The sequence below is a fragment of the Phasianus colchicus genome, chromosome 13 (assembly GCF_987193195.1).
Source record: "Phasianus colchicus chromosome 13, bPhaCol1.hap1.1, whole genome shotgun sequence".
NCBI classification, from domain to species: Eukaryota; Metazoa; Chordata; class Aves; order Galliformes; family Phasianidae; genus Phasianus; species Phasianus colchicus.
The window spans coordinates 6,846,679-6,867,607 of record NC_143448.1 but is presented as its reverse complement, the minus strand read 5'-3'; the positions used below and the strand labels follow the sequence as shown (position 1 = coordinate 6,867,607).

The 20,929-nt window shown below is 41.5% G+C and overlaps 1 protein-coding gene across 11 annotated transcripts in view; it reads left to right on the top strand.

Annotated features, from left to right (window-relative positions):
* ADCY7 (adenylate cyclase 7) overlaps positions 1-20,929 on the top strand; it is a 59,176-nt gene that overhangs the window by 7,525 nt on the left and 30,722 nt on the right. The window contains exons 2-3 of one of the 11 annotated variants that reach the window (XM_090149928.1): positions 247-303; positions 1,500-1,685. The exons of 5 other annotated variants lie outside the window; for them this stretch is intronic. The gene's annotated coding sequence lies outside the window, so the exon portion shown is untranslated. 5 more of the 11 variants (XM_090149927.1, XM_090149933.1, XM_090149932.1 and 2 more) reach the window with 5 other exon arrangements.

The following is a 20,929-nucleotide window of genomic DNA, read 5'->3' as shown; positions in this document are numbered from 1 at the left end:
TGTCAGAAATGCATTCTTCTGTACTTCACTGAGATGTGGTTCCCTCGCCAGTGATGGTTAAGCTTTTCTCAGTTATCTCTGCTGCTGAAAAAAACTTATATCTGTATATGAAGAAAGCTAACTAAAATGTCATTCCTGGAGAACACAGAATCAAAAAGCTGCTGTGCTTGTTTGTCTATCTGGATGGCTTCTCATCTCTGTGTACAGGTATCCCAGGCATCATTCTTTGATCTTGTGTATTTACAGATGGATAACCAATGTTTTAAGAAGCACTTGCCAAAAAAAATATCACACTACTTGATGGTAAGTCTATCAGGAGTGCTGGCTGCAGAAAGTGTGGATGCATAAGCTGGTTAATTTATTTTCTCATTGAAACCAAGCCAGGGAGTGAGGCAGCACTTCTCCAACACGCAGTGTATTCAGCGTGCTGAAAGCTGTGCTAAGTAACACCGTGTGCAGTTGGAATAGTTGGAAAGAGGATGATTGTTTCTGTTCTTACATGCTGTGAAAACATTCTCACTAGAAACAGAGGGGTTTCGAGGGTGGGAAAAGATGGCTGAGGGAGTAGAAGAGAAATGATTCCTTTGACCGTGGCTCTCATTTGTGGAAACAGGCTGACTGCGGGTTGTAGGCAGAGAGGCCCTCTCTGCAAGGCAGCAGTCAGTAGTGCTGTGCCCCTGTACATGAGTGCATCGAGCACTGTGGGGCTTCAGAGCTGCTTGGTGTGGTGCCTCTGCAGCCTTGCTCACTGGGCCTGGGCCTTGGAACAGCTGTCCTGGGCCTTAAAACCACCACTGACTCTGCAGTCATTTCAAGTAAATTGCTCTGGAGGCCCATGTACCAGTACCACTGGGTGCCTGGGGTAGCTGACAGTCACAGAGGCACCAGCTAATAGTGGGGCATGTTCTGAAGAAGGCTTTTAGGTGACGCTGAAGATTTCCAGCCAGTGCAAAATGAACAATTCTGCATGCTGTTCTCTGAGCCTCCCTTTTTTGACAAGTTTCCTGGGGTCTGACTGATGCTCTCCTGGGCTCCCATCTCTGTGCTTCACACGTGGAACAGGCCTATCTCCACCTGGCAGAAGGATCCAGGCAAGCCTGGATTCTCTCACCATTCCCTCAGCTGCTGCCTGGCCCTCTGTTGGGCACAAACCCCTGGGTGGTCTGTTGCGTGGTTACCATGCGATTTGAGTTCAGACCTGAAAAACTGGTTTTTATGGGCACTAACCACCTGTTCTGTTAGGGAACAGCCCAAGTAATTGTGGATGGTCTTTAATGATGCCTTGTTCAAGTGCGGAGGCCGAGCACCACTCCTTCCTCAGTACATTGCAATACAATCCATCCTCCTAGCTGGGCTCTGGGTCTTGAACAGGGATGTTACCTACAAAGAACTAGAAATGTCCAGTTGACATTCAGAATATAGATGTCAGATCATGCATAATCAAAGGAATTTGTGGAGCGGAGCTGTATTTTGCATCTCTGTTTTCTCTCCCTCTCCAGAATGGTGCACAGTCAGGCAATCTGCTGACGTGTTGGGGCATAGCAAAGAAATTTTGGTCCTGGTAGCTCTTAGCCCCTGCCTGGACAGGTAACTGGTCTGCATGAAAACCTGGGAGGATGACTGCAGAGAAAGTTGCTGAGGAATGAGCCATAACGACTCCTGTGTGCGTTGCCATCCTATGTAAGGTACACATGAGACAGGTTGTTCTGGCTTCATTTACAGGAGGAGATAGTTTGTACATTGGCAGCTGTTATGGGAGATTTTATACGTTATGAATCCCCATAACTTCTAATACTGAGTGGGTTTGTTTTCCCTCTTTAATTTTTTTCAAAAGCGTTTTAATGCTGTACAGCTTCTCTTTCTCATGCTTTCTGAATTTTCACCTGTTTTTGACATAAATTTAATTTCTCTCTATGGGCAAGTGCTGAAAGCTCTGATTAAAACACACAGTTTTGTGATTTAGTGTTACGCTAAAAATGTCAGCTAGCATAAATATTCTGATAAAGCTGTAAGCTTGTCAGCTGGGAGGCTAAATCATTCTTATAACTTCCTTCCTGCTTTAATGGAGAAGGCTGCAAACTTCTGTGCACTTTAATTGGGCCTGTGACTTACACTTTTGTGTATGTTTCTCTACTCATTCTACATTTCAAGCACACTAAAGGAAGGAATATATGACCAAGGTTACATGCTGGGTTTCGGTAGTGTGTGAGACGGTGTTGCGTTGGGGCTGTTATCTTGTTTTTACTCTTCTGTGCAGGTGAATAATTTCTGTACAAGAACTAGCGGTGAGGACCTTAAAAGCAGGAGTATTGAAACAAACCTCTGGTTTTTTTTATGAGATGCTGGTGTTTCTTTTGTTTCACTTGAGTCAGAGTGAGCGTGCACGTTTCTTTTTGGGGATTCATTCGCATAGATTTGCCGTGCAGTCAGTGAGTTCCTTGATGCTCCTGAAGATTCACCAAATATTTGCTGTTCCTTAGGCTGATCTGTTAATGGCTTCTGTAGGATCATAAAAGGGTGAACTGGGAGAGACGTTTGTTTGCTCGGTGCAGGAGTGGCTGATCCCTGGGAGCAGTGGGGAGCCCAGACCTCTGGCCCCATCTGCCTGTGTTCTGGGGCAGAGCTCTCTGGCCTCCCCTCTGCAGACTGCAGGAAGGAAGGTGGGGACTGCGTGCAGACGGGTACTTAATTCAGCATTGGTGCCTTTTATTTAAATGACACGTTTCTCCATGCATTTTTGTGCTAGCTTCCAGTCATCATCTCAGCCAAGAGGAAACCTTTGGGGAAGCTTAAAGTCAAACAAAACTTGAAATAATTGTTGTATTAGTTAGTGCATTTCCTGTTGTGAATACCATTTTCTGTAACTCTTAATATTTGTTTATTTTAGGTTACTTACATTCTGGCTTTATGCTCACGGTACAGGTTTATTTTCACCCATGATGTTGATAATGCAGACATCTAGTGCTCACAGTGCATGCAAAACATCTCCTCATCTTGGCATGGTTGATTGCAGCTGTTACATTTTTATTTTATTTTTTTTTACTTTTGTGCGTCATCCTGTCTAAGAATTCAGGATTTCATAAATCAGTGTTTTGGGTGGGGAGTTCAATGAATGCTAGTTTCTTTGTTCATTGTCCATAGCATTATCTCAATATAGGAACTTATTCTTCTACTGTTCTTAATTTGTGCTCAGTACCTCTTAGTGACCCTGCACAATTCATTTCCCAGAGGGACATTGCTTGTACTGTTGGTACCTTTGTTACAAACCTGCTGTGGTTTAACTAAATGTTACAGCATTTCTATGGCTGTGTGTAACACATAGAGTAACTAAAAATGTAGATGTGCCTGTTCTGTGCGTGGTTTAGGTCACTGAAGGGTTGCATATGGTTTGTGTTTTTTCTTACCCTGAGATATTTGGCTGCTGGCTCCTGAATGAAGCAGGCTACGTGTTAGGCATGAACACAGCGTTTGTCACGTCGCACAGGCTATTGCATTTCTGCTTCATTTGTTAAATTTTTGCCTTTGAGACACTTTCTTTTTTCAAGCATCGTGGTATTCCCTATTGAAAGTTTGTCAGAGACTGTTAAATGGCTTAATTATGCGTCAACAGAAATATCTGAAGGAAGTTGTTATAGTAAAAGCAACTTTTGGACATGAAAACATTTGAGAGCGTTATGTTAGAAATACAAAAGCGTACACGTTTGTGCCTTTTTCTTTTCTTTCTCATTGGGAAATAGTATGTCTCTCTAAACTGGAAATGAAATGCGGGTTGACTTGGTTCTGTGATTTGTGTAGGTGTGTAAAAATGTGTAAAGCATATAAAATGTATGTACGTAAAAATAGTCACAACAGGATTGATGTTTCTCTGTGTTTGTACTAAGAGCTCTCTTCTTATTAAAACCATGAGCTAAAGCTTTTTCTTTTGATTGTGAAACTTCTTCATTTAGTCCTCCCCCTGACATGCACTTACATACAGATGCCTGTGGTGTATGTCTCACCACGTCACAGTCTAAGATGGAAGAATGGATTTTTTCCCATGTGAAGTTACTGTTTTTCAGGCGGCACTCAGCATGGTTTAGCGGTGGAAGCAGAAACCTGGCAGTCAGCAGATGCAGTTGGTGTCGGTAGGGTGATCCTAGCAAGTCTGCTTTTCTTCTGGCTTTTTCTGCCTGCAAAACGCTGATGCAAACAAGAGTACAGGAGGTGTTAGGTGCTCCTCTGGGAGGCTCCTGGCAAAAGCAGAATGCGCTCTGGGCATTAACAGTAATTTGGCTGCTGGAAGTTGCCCAAAGTATTAGCAATATATTCTTGCTCTTTCTGAAAAATAAAATAACTGGTCTTTTTCTAATAAGCAAAAGCTTGGATCCTGCTCTGCAGCCCGTGCAGAGTCCTGGCTTCTGCCGGCGCAGAGCTGCGGGGATGGCTGCAGGGCAGCGTCTGGCTCAGCACTGACTCACAGGAAGGAGAGCTGCTGCCCGGACCGGTGCCGCTGCTCAGCTCCATCCAAGTGGTGCAACCGCAGCCCTCCGCCCTGCTCGGGGAACACGCCTCTCATTGCCTTGGTTTTCAGTGGGGTAAGCCAGCCTGGCTGGGGGGAGGCTACTCTTGTGTGTACTTATTGGTCCCCCCTTTCTTAAATTCTTGAGTGTTTCCCTGGGAGTATGGACAGGCTGTAACTAAACTGGCAGTCGCTGGTGGCAGGCATTAAAATAGAGACTGCCCTGACTGCTTGCTTACCTGAGCAGCCTGTTTTCCCCAGGCAGCTGATCTTTCCTATCACTGAACCTTCCCTAGCATCTCTCTGGGCTCAGGACATGCAGGGTGCACAGCTCCTTCCTGCCTTCGCCCTGCTCCCGCTGCCAGCCGCAGAGCCTGCCCTGGCTGCGCTGTGTTGCTGTGTGCTGGGCTTATTAGGGGAAAAGGAACGAGAACCGAGAGGCGCCAGTAGGTTATTTTTGAGCTGAATTTGCTGAGTGTGGGCCTAGAAATAGTTGAATGCTCATAACGAAACAGCAGTCTCACTTGGTGACAAGGTAGGAGCAAGCAGTGGGGAGGGAGAGAAGGGGAAGCTCCTTTGATCAACTGTTAGCAGCAAAGCCCCTGTCCCAGAGCTGGAGCCAGGTCCAGGGGTCTAGTTGTTAAAAATGAGCAGCAGAGGTTCTCTAGATTTCTGTTCGCTAAACTAATTTAAACCAGAGAGGGAAGGAGGTGAGTCGGGCGGGAGTTGATTCATTAATGTGTGCACTTGCCAATTTGTCATAGCAGCTGTTTGGATTTGAGTACATCCCTGGCAGCAATACCTGTCATTTCACTGGTAGGCCGTTAGCCTGTTATATTAGGGTTCATCTACTTGAACAGAAACATATACTTTAGAAGTACTGAAATAATGGCAATAATCCACCAGTCAGGTCGAGCCCTACATTAAAAAATGTGGTGGTTGGATTACAAATATGAGAAAGGGATGCAAGAAACCCCATGATTTTATCTGCTGCTCTGCCTTGCTGTTGTTTAGGTATACTGAAAAAGCCACCTTTAATTCTCAGATGATCAAACCATAAATGAAGGATTTTTTCCCGCTTTCATAACTGAATTTGCAGCACTGATTGACTCTGTTTCTGTAACTGCCGTGACTATTGCTGGGAGCGGAATGACTGGCATTCTGTTATCCTTAACATGCATTCTTATTTAATTTTATATTCAAAAATAAGTATAATAATATTATGCAATAACTTAATTATTTTTATGTGATATTTAAAGCCTGGCATTGTGCTTCCTGCCACGGCCAAACAGACTTTCTCCTTCAGGGCTAATTTCTGGAAGTATAAGATTAAACTTAAGCAAAAAATTTAAGTGCAAAAGCTGATGTTTGCTGTATTGTGGTGTTATAGTCCAAAATGATTTCTGTCGTACAGGTTTTGGACTGTTGTGCTCTTAAAACGTCTCAAGTATTCATTTATTTTGTCAGCACCTTTGTGGATGGGTGCTGGTGTTAGTTCAGCCCCTTTGAGAGACAAAAGGGAGCACACCTCACTCAAAGCCAGCCAGCGGGAGATCTTGGGAGAGCTGGAAGTTAGAAAATGGGTTTTGAGCTCTTTGCTTTAACCACAGTGGCCATCCTTCTCATTCGTAGGCTGAGAGCTTCGGATGGCTTTGAGAATTTGTATGTGCACAGGATGGAAAGAAGGGATTGCAGGCAAGAGAAATGCCTCTGGAATTTATTATGTTTTAACCACAGGATGTGGTTGTTAAAATAATATCTTGGGCTTTTGGCAATGTTTGGATTTCAGGCCTGCTCTTAAACTGTCATGGACACTTTAAGTGAAAGTTAAAAGCAATCAGAATTTTGAAAAGTAGGGAAATGGCTGTGGCACTAATTAAATGGGTGCTTTATGCTTCCATGGGACCTCCCCGATGTACCAGGTAAATCAGTAAGATCTTGCCAGCAAGCTATCAAGCCTAGGCTTTCTTCCCAGGTTTGCTTCTGAGGAACTTCATGGTTTTCCTGCTTTTCCTGCGTATGGCTGCTTGCTTTCCCCTGGTGTTTCTGTTTTGGATGTGAAGTTTTTGAACCATGGATTATCTTTTAGGATGCTACCATTTGGTCAGACCATAGGGCTCCTGCTGAAGTCCATTTTTAGTCAGTTTTTTTGATGTATAATACTTGGAGGGGAAAAAGAAAGAAGCCAAAAGCACGTATTTCTTCCACCAGCAATAAGAGATGAACTTGGGATTTTATGGAGTTTAGTTACATAGTATAGTTACGTCTTCATTAAAAATTTTTGCCTTTTCTCAATTTTGAATTGTTTACTTCCTAAATTGTCATTTCTGTCCCTTTTTATTTCGTTATGCTCTCTGACCTGGTTACGGAGGACTGGTTGAAGCACATCACTGTATTATCACTGCGGCGTATTTTCTGTCTCCTCTAGTAGATCCCACAGCTCTCAGCTCTGCAGTGCTTTTCACTGGGACTATTTTGGTGTACATCCACATCTTGTCTGCACTGGTGCATCCCTGTTGCTACGAGCCCTGCCAAGGTAAACGAGAGCCAGTAGGGACGTGCTGACAGAAGGACAGCGTGGGTTGGAGCCATGCTGGGTTCTGGCAAAGAGCTGCCATTGATGCTGGAGAGCTGCAGGAGCTTACAGGAGCCGTGTGTACTTTGCAGCTGGCTGTAGTAATGGTGTTTCTATCCTTGCATTTACTTATAAAAAATTGCAATTCTAGATGAGGAATAGTTTAAACGTGCACTACTGGTTGCTAAGTTCTTAATTACTTACATTCTTGCACCGGATTGAGAACTCTAGTTACTGAAATTTACGTAGCACTGCTGGAGTGCTTTTAACCTTTAAAACTGTTGGAGCAATAAAGATCGGAGCAGAAAATCTTGGAGACCTTGGAGTACTTCTGGGACAGGCTCTGCATGTGTCTTATTACTTCAAACTTCCTGCTTTCAGGAAATAGTTCCTGTGTTAATGAAATATTACTCCCCGGAGAGCAGGAACCAGTCCTTGCATAGAAGTCCTGTTTTCTAGGCATATCCAGAGGGACATCTGTAAGATGTTGGTAGCCACAGAGTTCCAGTGTAACAAAAGGTGAAATGAAGGAGGGAACCACAGATTGACCAGGAGCTGCAACCAGTGCAGTCAGGCTGCTCTGCTCTGCTGTTGTTTAGAAAGTTTAAAATTTGTTTTATGGGAGGAATCGATACACTTTTGGCTTTTCTTGTGGTTTTCAATGTAATTTTGAAGGTAGTACTGGAGAGGAAGTAGTCCCAGTTTTATCTAATGCTGTTTTGTTCTGACTTTTGTTCCTAAGCGTTTATTTCATTTCTCCAATAAGCTGTCTTATATGTCACTGATTAAAGTAAGCTGAAAGGCAAGCATCAGCTCAATTTATCTTTCTTTAGACTGCTATTTAGGATAACAAGGAAGAGATTTTTTCCTGCTAAACTGTAAAGTAGAAGGAAATATCTTAGGCTATGTATTAATTTTAGTTTACTTCATTTATGCTTGTTTATTTTTTTTTTTTAAGAGAATATGAAACGTATTTTAAGGATTTCTGGAATATATTGGAGAGTTCTTAATTACGGACTCTAGTTTCTGCAGAAGACAACTTTAGCAGTGTTATGGAATGGTGTCTGAGGATCTGCCTTTTAAGATACTGAAGTATAGCATGACATTTTAATAACCCAAGTTACATATTTCCTGAAAAAAATCTTTTGTATACATATTCCAATAACATACATTTTGTTGTAGATCTGGTAAAAAAGAATTCCAAACCTGGACCTGCTAAATACTCTGTCACTATATTTTGCCTAAAAAGATTTCAAGCGAATGTCAGTATTTCAGTTCAAAGGTGGTGTGAGAGATTTGCTTTAAAATGTTCTCATTCTCAGTATGATTGTGATTAATTTGTTCTGAATTAAGGTATTTCCACAACTGTACAGATGCAGGATGAGCATTCAAGGTAGGGCTGGAGCACCACTTCTGTTACACCTACTGCCAGGGTAAATTCTTGAGACTCATTTAAGTTAATAAACAAACCAAATAGATAACCAAAAACCTTGCAGTGCTTCTTTACAGAAGTTTGTGGAGGCGTCAGATGAACCAGTAAGAATGTCTGGGTAAGGTTACTGTGAACACTTTTTAAAAAACAGTATCCAAACCCAGTAATGGATTGTATTAATATTAAATTAAATTAAAGAAGCCACTGATCAAAAGTTGGATGTATATCTCATAGCTGGCCCAAGAGAAAAACATGAAGGGGAGTGCTTTGTAGAAGAAAAATGAATCTGAACTGCTACTTTCAGACTTTCTGTATGATTTCTGTAACCACAGTGAAATCTGAATTTCTACAGGTTAGTTGTGCTGGGGAGTGATGAGTGAGCAGATGTCTTGAGTAAAACTGGGAAAAAGAAAGTAACCTGGGAGGTCTGTACTGTGGGGAGGTGTTACCCTTGGGTAAAGTACGATAAGTCTGGGATTTTGTAATACAAAACTTATCCGTCCCTCTCCTTGCAGCTTCTGTTAAGTCACATTTGTTGTTTCTTGAACTTAATGAACTCTCTCTAAAATTGGCTGAGAACTGTTTTCATCTCTGTCGTCTTCATACAACAAATTTCTTCATACTACAAACCTAAAGCAAAGGGAAAAATCATAAGAAAATGAAGTAGTAGACAAAAGGTTTTGCTAAAGAGAGGAGATGTTATTATTGGTATTACAGCTTGGCTGCAGGTTTTTCACCCTGTAACAGTTTTAGCTTGAAAAAGACACTTTTGAAAAATAACAACAACAAAAGCAATAGAAAAAAAAGAAAACAGACAAACCAAAATCAAAAACGGATTTGTGCTGCAGGTGCACCATTGATCCACCAGCTCAACAGGACGTAAGCAACAAATTGGTAGGTGTGAAAAGCAGCTGCTGTCACAGCAGCAAAGTGCAGTGTCCGTGGTGGAGCTGCTTAAATGTGCCTCAGTCAGAAGGAGGACAGCCTGTGCCCGTTCTTAGGGCAGTAGGCGCCTGTGGTTAGCACTGAGTGCAGAGAAGTTTGTCTGTCTTTCTGATCAAGAAAAGGCTCAAAGTACTCAGCCTGCATATCACTTCCTGAAACTTGCTGTTTATCAGCAGAGAGCCGTATGCTGACAGACTTCAGCTACAAAAACAGAATAACCTTTTTTCCTCTCTGTAGATGTCTTCTACATCTCTTCTCTTGCTTGCTGTCTCTGTTTTCAGTGCTTGTATTTGCCATGAAACTTGCTGCCCTTGGCTCCTGGTCCTGACAGTGCTCCAGATGAGCAGCTTGATGCCAATGAAGTCAGTCTTACATATAAGCCTTTGTCAGAGGCTCTGGGGAAAGTTGTATTTTCAGGAACATCTTTAAAAAATAAAATAAAACTGAGTTTGGTGAAATTTTGGGAATTTGGCATAGTCCTTAATGTAACCTCTACTAGCTGATCAGATGCATTGCAAATACAAATTATAGCAATGAAGCCCCTTCACAAATATTGAAAACATCAGTGCTCAATTCAGTCTCTCCTCTTCCAGAATCTCTCACCAGTGTTCTTTCTGAATGGTTTCAAAACAGCACCACAGCGTGTTTTTCTAAAAGGCATTTTGCAATTCTGAAACACCTCGGCTGTCGGGTGTTTCCCTCCCTGTCCCACCTGAGTGCCAGTAAGCAGCTGCCTGGCTCTGTCCCTGGACAGCACTGACCCATTTCTAAGAAGCATGAGGCATCTGTCTGCTGATGACCAGGAAGTCATCCTTAATGCTAGAGAAATATCAGGGTGTGGGTGGAAACTAGCTTGGGCGTTCCGGATTGACCATGTACCTCTATTAAGGCATACAGAGGTTAAAGTCTTATTTTTATCTACATGTACACACATGTGCATACATGTGCTCGGAGGATTTCTAACTGCCTTGATAGATCAGCTCTATGAGATGTTGTTTTGCTTTTTTAAATTATTTTTTCCTTTCTGTTTTCGATCCAAGGCTGCCAGCAGCCTTTGTCAAGGTTTGACCTTTTTCTAAAGAATCTTTTCCAGTTTCCACCTGACTTTTATAAATTCTGATGTCCGTTGACGTGGCTTGCTGAACCTAATTTCTGTGCAAAAAGTAATCTGATTTGATTTGATCCTTGTTCTTATGTCTGTACTGGGCGTTTAGCCCATTGTGACAGAAATGCTTCCAGAGGCTTTGATGCTGAGTAGGATTGTGTCCAGATGTGTGTGTGTTCACGTGGACAGAGGTGTCTTTAGATAAGAATAAAAACATTCTAACACATGTATATTGTTATCCTTTCTTATTTTAGGCTAATGAAGATAAATGCTTTTTGATAACACCGTGCTTAAGCCTTTGAGGTACAATACTGTGTTATTTGAAGAGAACGGTATATTGTCATCCTTGACAAAAATTCATAGATCCAGAAATTGTCCACCAGAGAGGAGGTGATTGGTGCTATAAGACCCGATCTTGTGAAGTCTCCAAAATGAAGAGTGCAAATGTGGCATATTGCTGCCACTAAAGTAGATGTGTGAGCTGTTAACCTCTAAGAGAACTGCAGCGTTATGCAGTAAGATTTGAGTGACCTTGAGGGCTGGGTTAAACTTGGATAAAATGAGAGATTATACATTTTTTTTGACCATACGTATCTTGCATAGTGGAAGGGCTCTGGAGTTGGAAAGTGTAGAGGAAGATAAAAATCTGAAGTGTTTCAGTTATAGCAGATAGTTTTGAAGTGATTATAACTATGAAGGAGGAAAATGTAAATTTTTCTACAAGAAATAGGAAGTACTGGTGTTAATCTGTGAGTCCTGCAGTATGTTGTAGAGTTCTGTCCGCTTTCAAGAAATGTTCAGAAGAAATTAAGACAAGCGGAAAAACTGAGTGCCTATTTTGAGTGGTGATTTTAGTATGCATATACTAGCAAGAGTTTAACAGAAAATTACTATAGGTTTACTCGAATTCTCTTTTACAATAAAACACTTTCTATTCATGCTCATTTCGTGCCAGACTATTTGGCAGTTCCATTTGCTATTCAGTTTCCGAAGTGAACCTCTACTAAATGAGTCTTCTGGTCACCTGCTTGCCTGGAGATAAAATTTTCAGTTCATCATTTCTTAGGAATGTGCTTCCCTGCTCTTGTGCCTCGAGACAAAGCCAGTAGGCAGTATCAGAATGTCTTCACTTCCATGCTAGCAGTAGATAACCCTTCATTCAGAGCTGCAGGGTGCAAGGAAGGAGCTTGTAAAAGTTGATCTTTGAATGTTATGCTATTTTGAATTATACATTGTTTATTCAATGAAAATGCTGATGTTTCATCTCATGGGTAATAAAAATTATTGGAAAAACATACAGCTCTTATTACGAAGAATGCTGTCAGTTAAGAAATACATTCTTTCATTTTTAGCTGACTCCCATTTGCTGTCATTGCTTGCAAAGCACTGAGACCAGTGAGCACCAGGACAGAACCTCTCATCAGTCTTTTGCCTTCATCTCAGATGTTTCCGTCTATCATTAAGTAGTTCAGACAAGTTGCTTTCATTCTACAGCATGCCCCAGTATAATTAAATATTTAAGTTTTTCTTATTGATTTTTCATTGTCTGTGGAAAAACTGAGTAGTATTTTTCTTCCATGAGCTAAGAGGGTAAGAAAGAGAAAAAATCTTAGTGCTGACGGTGATTCTCAGAAGGTTCTTGTCTGCCTTGTTGCAGGTTGGTGTGTGGGGTGTCTCAAAGATTTGGTGTCAGGGATCATACCTGACAGGGCTGCACTCGCTCTGCTGCAGAAATTTCAAAATGATCAAAGGGACCAGAGTAGAGTGAAGAAATACTACTTTTGCTGATGAATTCTGTGGCCTGTAGTGGTAAGCAAACAGCAATTGTATTTGTTTTTAAGCAGGAGTCTTAGTAAAATTCAGGACAGTAACACCCACAAGTAACCTGTTGTGCACAGCTCAGCCTTAGGGTTGCAGTCTAAGAAGTACTTTCTCAGTGGCTACGCCCAGCTCTGGGGATTGATGGGATGTTGATCATCAACGTGATAACCTCTGTGGTAGTGACTTTGTCCTTCGCTGTTTTGGAAAGTTCTTCTGTGAACTGTCTTACTCCAAGGCAGTAACTGCATAGTTGTGTTTTTTCTTCTTTGGTTGTTTTTTTTTTTTTTAAAGGAAAGTGACTTTTGTCATATTCGCAAGTTTTGCTCTAACTATCAAATTATTTCAGGTTTCTGTAATAGCTATTTCTGTTCTAATACCAGTTAACTGAACTTAGTATGACTGGATCTCAAGGGTTAAGCTGCTCCAGAATCATTTAATTTAAGCATCTGCTTCATTTCAGCTGTTGCCTGTTGAGACACCCGTGTTTCCCATAGTGAGTCAGTGCTTCACATGATGTAGGTTTCCAGTAGCCTGTTAGTGTGGAAAACAGTGGGGTTGGCTGCCAAGCAAAGCTTTGAAAATAAAAGATGGAGGGTAAGATGAAAGAAGAAGAATGATACTGATCACAGATTTGTGTTCAGCAATTACTGTATCTCGATAGTCAATCAAAGCTTACAGTGCAAACAGTTCTCATGAGATGTGCAAGCTGTGTGTGGGGCAGTACATCATGGAGAGCTTTGTTCTGCTTCTGTTCTTTAAAAGATCCAAAAGTATCTACCCAGGCATCTGTGGCATGTAGCCTGGGTGAGTGATAAATGTGTATGACTCCTATACAACAATTCTGAAGCTGGCGTTGCTTAAAGTATGACTAAAAAGCCAAGAGTTTGTAAGTTTGCATCCCATTGGTGGTGGTTTATTTCAGAGTGAATCTGTAAGGGGCCTTTTTTAAAACCTAATATTGTATTTTTTCAAAACTTTCTTAAAAGAACAGTTCTTGTTTGGCTGCTGTTGTGCCCTGCAGAAACAATGGTTCCTCTTCAAAGTATAGGTACATCTCCATAGTGGTGCTTTCACACTTACTCTCCAAGGGAGGGAACTTCCTCATTGCAAGTGTTAGTTTTAGTTTTGGTTTTTGCTGTTAACCGCATGGTTGATATTTGAAGATGCTCTTAAAATCCCTGCATAATAAATAGTGCACAGGAGTAAGATGTTTAAAAACACATACTCCATAGAACTTGCTGTTTAAGTGGTAGTCATTAAACAAGGAGGATAGAATTTAGTGTCTCCTTCCCCCCATTTGACAGGAAGGCTTTGCTTTCTGAAACTTAAAGGGCGTTTTATACCGTAATAAAAACATCTGTACTCTGTGTCCTTTCCATTGTCCATCCCTCAGCCTCAGGCTGAGCTTTATTTCCAAAGTGAAGCTGCCTACTGATCTCTTTGCTTCTGGGGGAATGCTAACCTGAAGAATGCTGCAGAAGATCAGATGGGAAGAACAATCTTTGCCTTTGGCAGCAAAAATGAGCAATGTGATTCTTGTATTATTATTTACTCTTGAATTTTGGTTATGGCGTTTGATACAATTCCTTGAAAATTCTTCTGTTCTGTAATAGCTTTTGATGACAGAGTATGTTATGAAAATAGTGCTGATTTGTGCTTTGAGCAGCCCTACAGGTCAGTTACCTACTATTCAGTGACATATTTTTGATATGAATGTCTGTGTTGTTCACTCTTCCAAAAATCTAGAGTCTGGAAGAATGAAAAGCCTGAGAAAGCAAGATTGTTGGGTTCAGTGCATCAGTGCAGCCTCAGCTATGTCTGTCTGTATTTCTACTCAGTATGTGGAAGTAGAGAGAGAAAAGAGGTTTTCATCTTTGAGCCTGCTTCTGTTTCACTGTCTTTGGTTGAACTGAACCTAAATCTAAACAGCAAGTGGTTTCTTATCTTGCTCAGGACAGGTTTTATCTCCCTCCCGCCCACAGCATGCCCCTTATCCCTTGCCATATTATGATTGCACCTGTTCTGTGCAAATATACTATTTACCCTAGAGGTGGGAAACACACGTTTATCTGGAACTGTAACACTCCCCCTAAATAACTAAGTGAGATGGGGAGGGGGAGAAGATAAGGGTAACGTGGGATGTCTGTTGCAGTCACTGTGATTTATTTATTTTTTGAACACCTCCTGGCATACCTAGCTGTAATTAGAAGAGTCAAGCTACATCCGTGTACATTGGCTCTGTCACCTCAGCAGACTGTGCTACTTGATTGCCTTAGTGAGACAGAAAAACAGAGGGATATTTAAAACATTGCTACGCAAATGAGGGAGATTCAATTCTAGATGTAATTCAGCTGAGCTTGGATAGCTTGTCAGCTTCAGCATCTTTCTGTTTGCTATATGCTTATAATTCTGTATCCTAAATTATGACATCTGAAAGAACTTCTTGTCAGTCTGAATATACCTCTCTTAGTGCTAATTTCAGTATTGATTATTACTTAGTATAATGTATTTCCTCCCCACACTCATAAAAAATTAAATTTGAAAATATCAGGGAGTTCAATTTCTCTAAAAGTTATGGATATTCAGTAGGAAATGTTGAGGCTTTCTATAGTACACACTATTTTTGCCTGTAGTCTTCAATCTAAATATGCTGGGGTTTTTGGTGTTTTTTTTTTTTTTCCTCTCAAATGTTGTATAAGTTGCTTAATATTGCTGTTGTTATTACTACGAATAACTGCAAGCTGCTTTTGATAAAGCTGAAAACTCACCCAGACTTCTGAGGACACAGTGCTCAAAGACATGACTTCTAAATAGATCACTGAGAACCTAGTGTAAGTGGGATATTGACTTTTGTAGTTGTAAGTTCAATTTGAAACCAGGTGAAGTCAGAAAATCTATCAGTAAGATAGGACAGAGTGTCTGGGACTCATGAAGCAATCACGCACCTTGGACTTTGGAAGATACAAAGCACAGCTGAGTTCCTTCTGGTGTGATATGTTGTTTTACACCCTAGAGTTGGCTGCTTACGAAAATCAGCATTATAAAAGCACTTTTTTCTTTCCTGCTGAGATGGAAATAAAGTTAATTATAAGGCCTAATAGATTTGTTGCTTGAACTGTCATTGCACAGTTCCATTTTGGAACAGTAGAAAACCCTCCCATCTAATTCAGTTGTGCTGCTTTCGCTGTATGAATTCTTTTTCCTTCTTTACCAGCTTATCTTATCCTCAAAGCAGATCCTGTAACCATCACGATATTTAGACACGAACACCACCACCCCACCCCAGATCCAGAGGTGATGTTATCGGTGTCTTTTCCTTGGGCTGCAGACCCACGGGAAGGGGTGAGTCAGTTCCCAAGCCCTCCTACATGTGGTTTGCCTGTTGCCATTCCAAATGCTAGGCTGGCTCGGAGCTCCACAACCACCTTTGCTCGCTGACACGCTCCAGTGCAATGACAGAGGTGTGACCACCAAGGCTGACTGTTGCTTTGTTTGGTGGCCAGCCCAGCCCAGAGCAGGTGAGTGCAGTAGCCAGGTGCCAGGGGAGGCTGTGTGCCTCGGGAGAGGGGCTTGTGTGGGAGACCTTCTTCTCCTGGGGCTCTGAGCCAGCTGCATGGCTCAGGTTAGGGAAAATACACCCTCTGACGTTTCACACCTTCCCCTTCTGCTAGCGACTGGAAAATCATTTTCAAATTACTGCTGCTCCTCTTGATCTGATTTTAAAGACTATTGTAGAGTTAACAGCACAAGAAGCAGCAATCTATTCAGAAAAGAACGTGAAAAGAGAAAGTTTAAGTTTTAATCTTTCTTTGCAGGATGTTCATCCCAATTGTTGTTACAGCTCTGAAAGTGCATAGTCTAGGTGATTTAATGTCATAGTTTAACTGTTGTTCTTTCATTAATTATGACCATTTTGATGTGTGGTGGGACTACATCTACCTCCTGATTTTTTTTTTTTCCAATTGCCAGACTGTTTTGTATTTAAACTGAGTTTCGAGTGATGAGCGGAAGGTCAATCTAGATCAGACTTTTTTCTGTATGCCAGAAGAATCTCTTCAGAAAGTAAACATAAATAAGGAAGGTGGAATGTTGCATGAAAAACTACAAAATGTAAAAATGATTTACCTTTCTAAAGAGACCTACCTGCACACATAATGAATAGCAGAGAAGTCATTAAAAACAGCAGTTCTCCTTTTAATGTCGTAGCAGTAGAAGAGGCCAAGAGGGCTGCAGGCTAGCACTTGGAAGTATCTTCTGAAAGGAAGTCGTCTGTAATGCGAGCGGTATTTCCTGCGGTGACTGCTATGAAGTATTCAAAGTCCAAAAGGATTGCAAACCTTTGTTTCCCAATCTAAACGAGCTGTGCAGCCCACTAGACTCTAGATTGTTTTTGTCTGAGATTCGTAACTCAACCAGCAGTACTCTTCCAATAATTCTGTTTGGTGTTTAGAGATTCCCTGTTCCCTTGTAATGTCTGCTAATGGGTAATTATGGTCAGCAATCGCTCTTGTCACGGAAGTTGCTGTAGTCATTTCAGAAACACTGTTGACATTTGTGTGAAACAAAAGATGGAATGAAAATCAAAAGTGTATCATCTTTCTTTGATACTGTAGTAGTTAAAAATAGAAAAACTGGTTCTGCTTGCTTTTGTGCTGTGGTTATGGAGAAGAATCAGGCAGTGGATATCATTTTACTTGATTCTTGCTATTAGGGATTGTCTTTAATGTTTCATTGATGAGACTGCTTTTTAGTGAACAGCAAGATTTGAGTTTTTGGCAAATGAACAGCTAAGTGGAAAAATAAGTACTTTTAAAACTATTGAGGCAGTTACTGAGAATGTGTTTGTGACTGCACTGGCAATTTCCAAATGGAAAGCAGAGCTGCTGCATGCTCAGATCCTGCTTGGAAAGACATCAACTTGGTCAGCAGCTGTAGGAATAATACTTCTAAGTATTAGAGAAAGGATGCAGTTTCTGGCCATTCGCATCACAGTCGTGAATGCGAGACTGAGCAGGAGGATACAGCTTTGCCAGATCCACTCTGCAGTCTGAGGTAAAGCTAGCACCTGGAAATGGCTTGTGCTCTGTAAATCATGACAATAAAGGAGTGCCATACCAAGAGCTGTTCTGTTATCAGTCTGACTTTTGTATCAGATGGCGTGTCATTTTGTCTGTTGCTCTACCTTGCAAGGAAGCAAGGAAGAATGCTATTTGTGCCACAGTTCAAGAGGAAAGCCTCAGTGATGAGAGGCTCTGTGCTGTGCTCCCTCAATGTGTGAGATCTCCTCCTGTGTCTCCCTGCACGCCCAGCCCTGGCAATGATCCTTGCAGGCAGCTGCTGGAAAGGAAGCTGCCAAAGTTACCCCATCCGTCTGGGCTGATGTGTGACCTGCACCATGTTACAAATAAAGAAGGAAATAGAAAAGGTCTGGAGCAACGTTGCTGAAGCAAATGCTTCTGTGTATCATAGGGAAAAACTGGCGAGCCTCTGCCACTTCCTCAAGGAGTAGATGGGAAATACAGGGCTAATGGTGAGGAGGTGGGTGCAGGTAGAAAACCAGCCCTAAGCAGGCAGGGGGAACTGGGGGCTTTCTGAAGGTAAGATGTTTGTCCAGGCAGCAGGAGAGACTGCTAGAGGTGAAACTGAACAGATATCTCTAACTCCTGCTTGTGAAGAGATCTGGGACCCAGGGACAAGACCCTGCAGTTATTACCAGGACAGAGGCTCAAGCTGAACTTTTGATCTCAGTATATTTTGAGAAGCATCTAGAGAAACCCAGAGCTTCATGGCATTTACCCACTTGGTATTGTTTCAAAGAAGTTAAACTTTGGGGGCCAGAAGCTTTAAAAGGCTTATGACGTGCAGGACTTTGATGTGATCCCATTTCCAGGATAAAAAAAAAAAAAAGATTTGATTTCTACTCACTGGTCAGTGTGTGCTTGTGTGCACTGGATGCAGAATGCATGTACGGGGCTGAATAAATCACTGGGAGGCAGAAATCAAATCTGTCTCCTGAACAATTAATTACAGATGCTCACCTGGAATGAAATTTGAGGCGCTAGTGAAATAATTTAGGTTGTTGTCAGCTATTAGAATGGAAAGCACTGATCCACCTCGGAAAGCAGCAGTAGCTTGGAAAATAAGGTGGGAAAAATGTTATGTTTAGTAAGTAGCTCTGTTGTGAAAATTTATCTGCAAGCAAATGGCTGGGGGAGTCTGTTCTCTGGTGAAATGGTGCATGCTGTGCAGGACAAGGCTGGAGATGGCAAGTGGGGTAAGTTCTTGCAATCGTGGGAGCACAGGAGTTTGATCACCTCCATCTTGTCTGTGCTATGCGAGGTGCCTGATTAGTTTTCCTTGTGATCAGACTTGCTTTTTTGTAATCACTTATCTTAAGCAAGCTGCAAAAGAAGTTTTCTCTGACTTTTTGTATTATTACTTATGAGTTTAGCCCACGATGCTGTGTTCCTGTTAGTTTTGTTCTGTTTCAAGCACTTGGTCTCTTTTGGCTCTGTAGCACAGTTGTGCCTATTCTGAGATTGCTGAGTCCAGGCCCATTCCTAAGAAAATGTTTTGTATTGGCACGAAGTGCTGCAGACAGCCTCACAAGTGCTGGAGAACAAAAGAGCTCCTGTCCAAGTCTGGTAGCTTCCACAGTGTGTTATAACAAAATCCTACAGCTTTGTCAGTAGGAGATTGGGGAGTTTAGCAATGCCTGACAGTTGTTTTAAGTGGAAAGCAAAGCACAGAGTCATCAGAAATAATCAGATCTGCAGAAAACATGGTCGTCTTTTCCCTGGTGAGCAGAGGTGGCTGTGTGTGTGAGAGGGAGAGAAATCCTGCCCAGTACTTACCTAGGTTTCTGTTGCTGAATATAAATGCAGCTTTGTTTCTATTGGCTTCAACCAGAATGGATTTACAAGGCTGCTGTAGTGATTCTGATTCGGGTTCTGGAAGGTACCTTACTGCTGTGGGTCTTCTCTTGCTGTTTTTCTTGTTTGTTTTTCTTGGCTTGTTTGAGCAGGTGTTTGTCACATTAACTGCCATGCAGATGGCTGGAGCTCATCTGGATCTGGCTGAATGCTGTGTATTTCTTTTGTAGGCATTCTTGTCAGTTCTCAGTGCAGTTTCCAACCCATACTGTTTGGGTTATTTCTTACACACACGTAAAAAAATAACAGAATTGACAGATTGTTCCTTCTCCTTTCTAATTCTCCAGAACAGAGGGAAGGACTTCCAGAGAAAGGATGCTTTTTCTTGTTAAGGTGATGATCAAAGCTCCGGGTCTGGTCCCTGCTAGGTGTGCTGTGTTTGATGCTGGTACTTCTGGGAGTGCTGTTGGGTTCTGTGGTCTGTTGCCATTTCTGGGTTACGCCTCTCTTGTGGTGTGAGAACATCAGATCTCCAGGAAACTGACCTAAAAAAGTAAAAGTGATACTGTGAGGAACAGTGCTCATGTGATCCTTAAACACTTAAACAGGAGTGCCTTCCATTGGTGATGTTCTGTTGTCACCTGTGAGACAGAAAATTCTTAGAATTTGGTTTTCTTTCATCTTTTTTTCTGTGTTTTAAGATGGCTTTTGGAAAGAATTCAGAGGAAAAGTGGGGACTTCCAGCTAGGTATGTTAGTTTCTTGAACAGAAGATTTGTTTTTCCAGTAATCTAACTTAATATCAGTAATGTTTTTCATTTATGTGTTTTAGATCAAGCCACACAGTGCTGACTGTTTTGCAGCTGCAATGTCTTGTATTGTGAGAAATTTGACATTTCAAAGTACTTAAGTTGTGTTGGAGGAGCAGAAGTAGCTGCATGGTTCTTTTTCAGCAGGTTCTGGTAGTGGCAGTGGATGTGTGCAAACTGAATCACAAATCTAGAATTATCTCCAAGTTTTTGTAGTGCATTACAGATTTCTGTTTAACTAGTGAAGTATTGCTCTGGGATTTTTTTACTTAATAGAGGTTTTTGAGAAGAAAATGCTATGACCCAGGCCTCGTTCATTATTACATGCATGGCAATAAGTATCAGAGAAGGAATAAATGAATTGATAAGCTAGCACTCCCTGTATTATTAAAAGCAATTAAGTCATTGACAAGACGTGTCTCTGACTTTGTGTCTTGTAAAACTCTTTAATAATATTCAGGGAGAGCTCCAAGTTAATATTTAACATCTTTTTCATCTTTTGAACTAATGTTAGAACTAATTAGACAACGTAGCTGTGGAATGGATTGTCCCTGGTGGTGTGTTTTCAGGGACGTGGTCAGAAGAATAAATTACAGAATGAAAACTGGATTTCAGAGTCAGCAGCCCAAGACAAGGTTGCATGTGCCTCACAATTGTGAACGTATGACTGCCTAGCAATTAATACTTATTTTTAGAAAACAGATTTGGTTTTGCAAGTTGGAGGGGGAAAAAAAACATCTCAAAATATTTACTATCATGGAAATCAGATTTCTGAAATTATATTAAAGAAATTTGTCTTCTGAGTAGTGAGTTTTCTGCCTTTGGAGTGAGTTACAGCTGAAACCTTCCACTGTCAGCAGTGTATCACCTTTC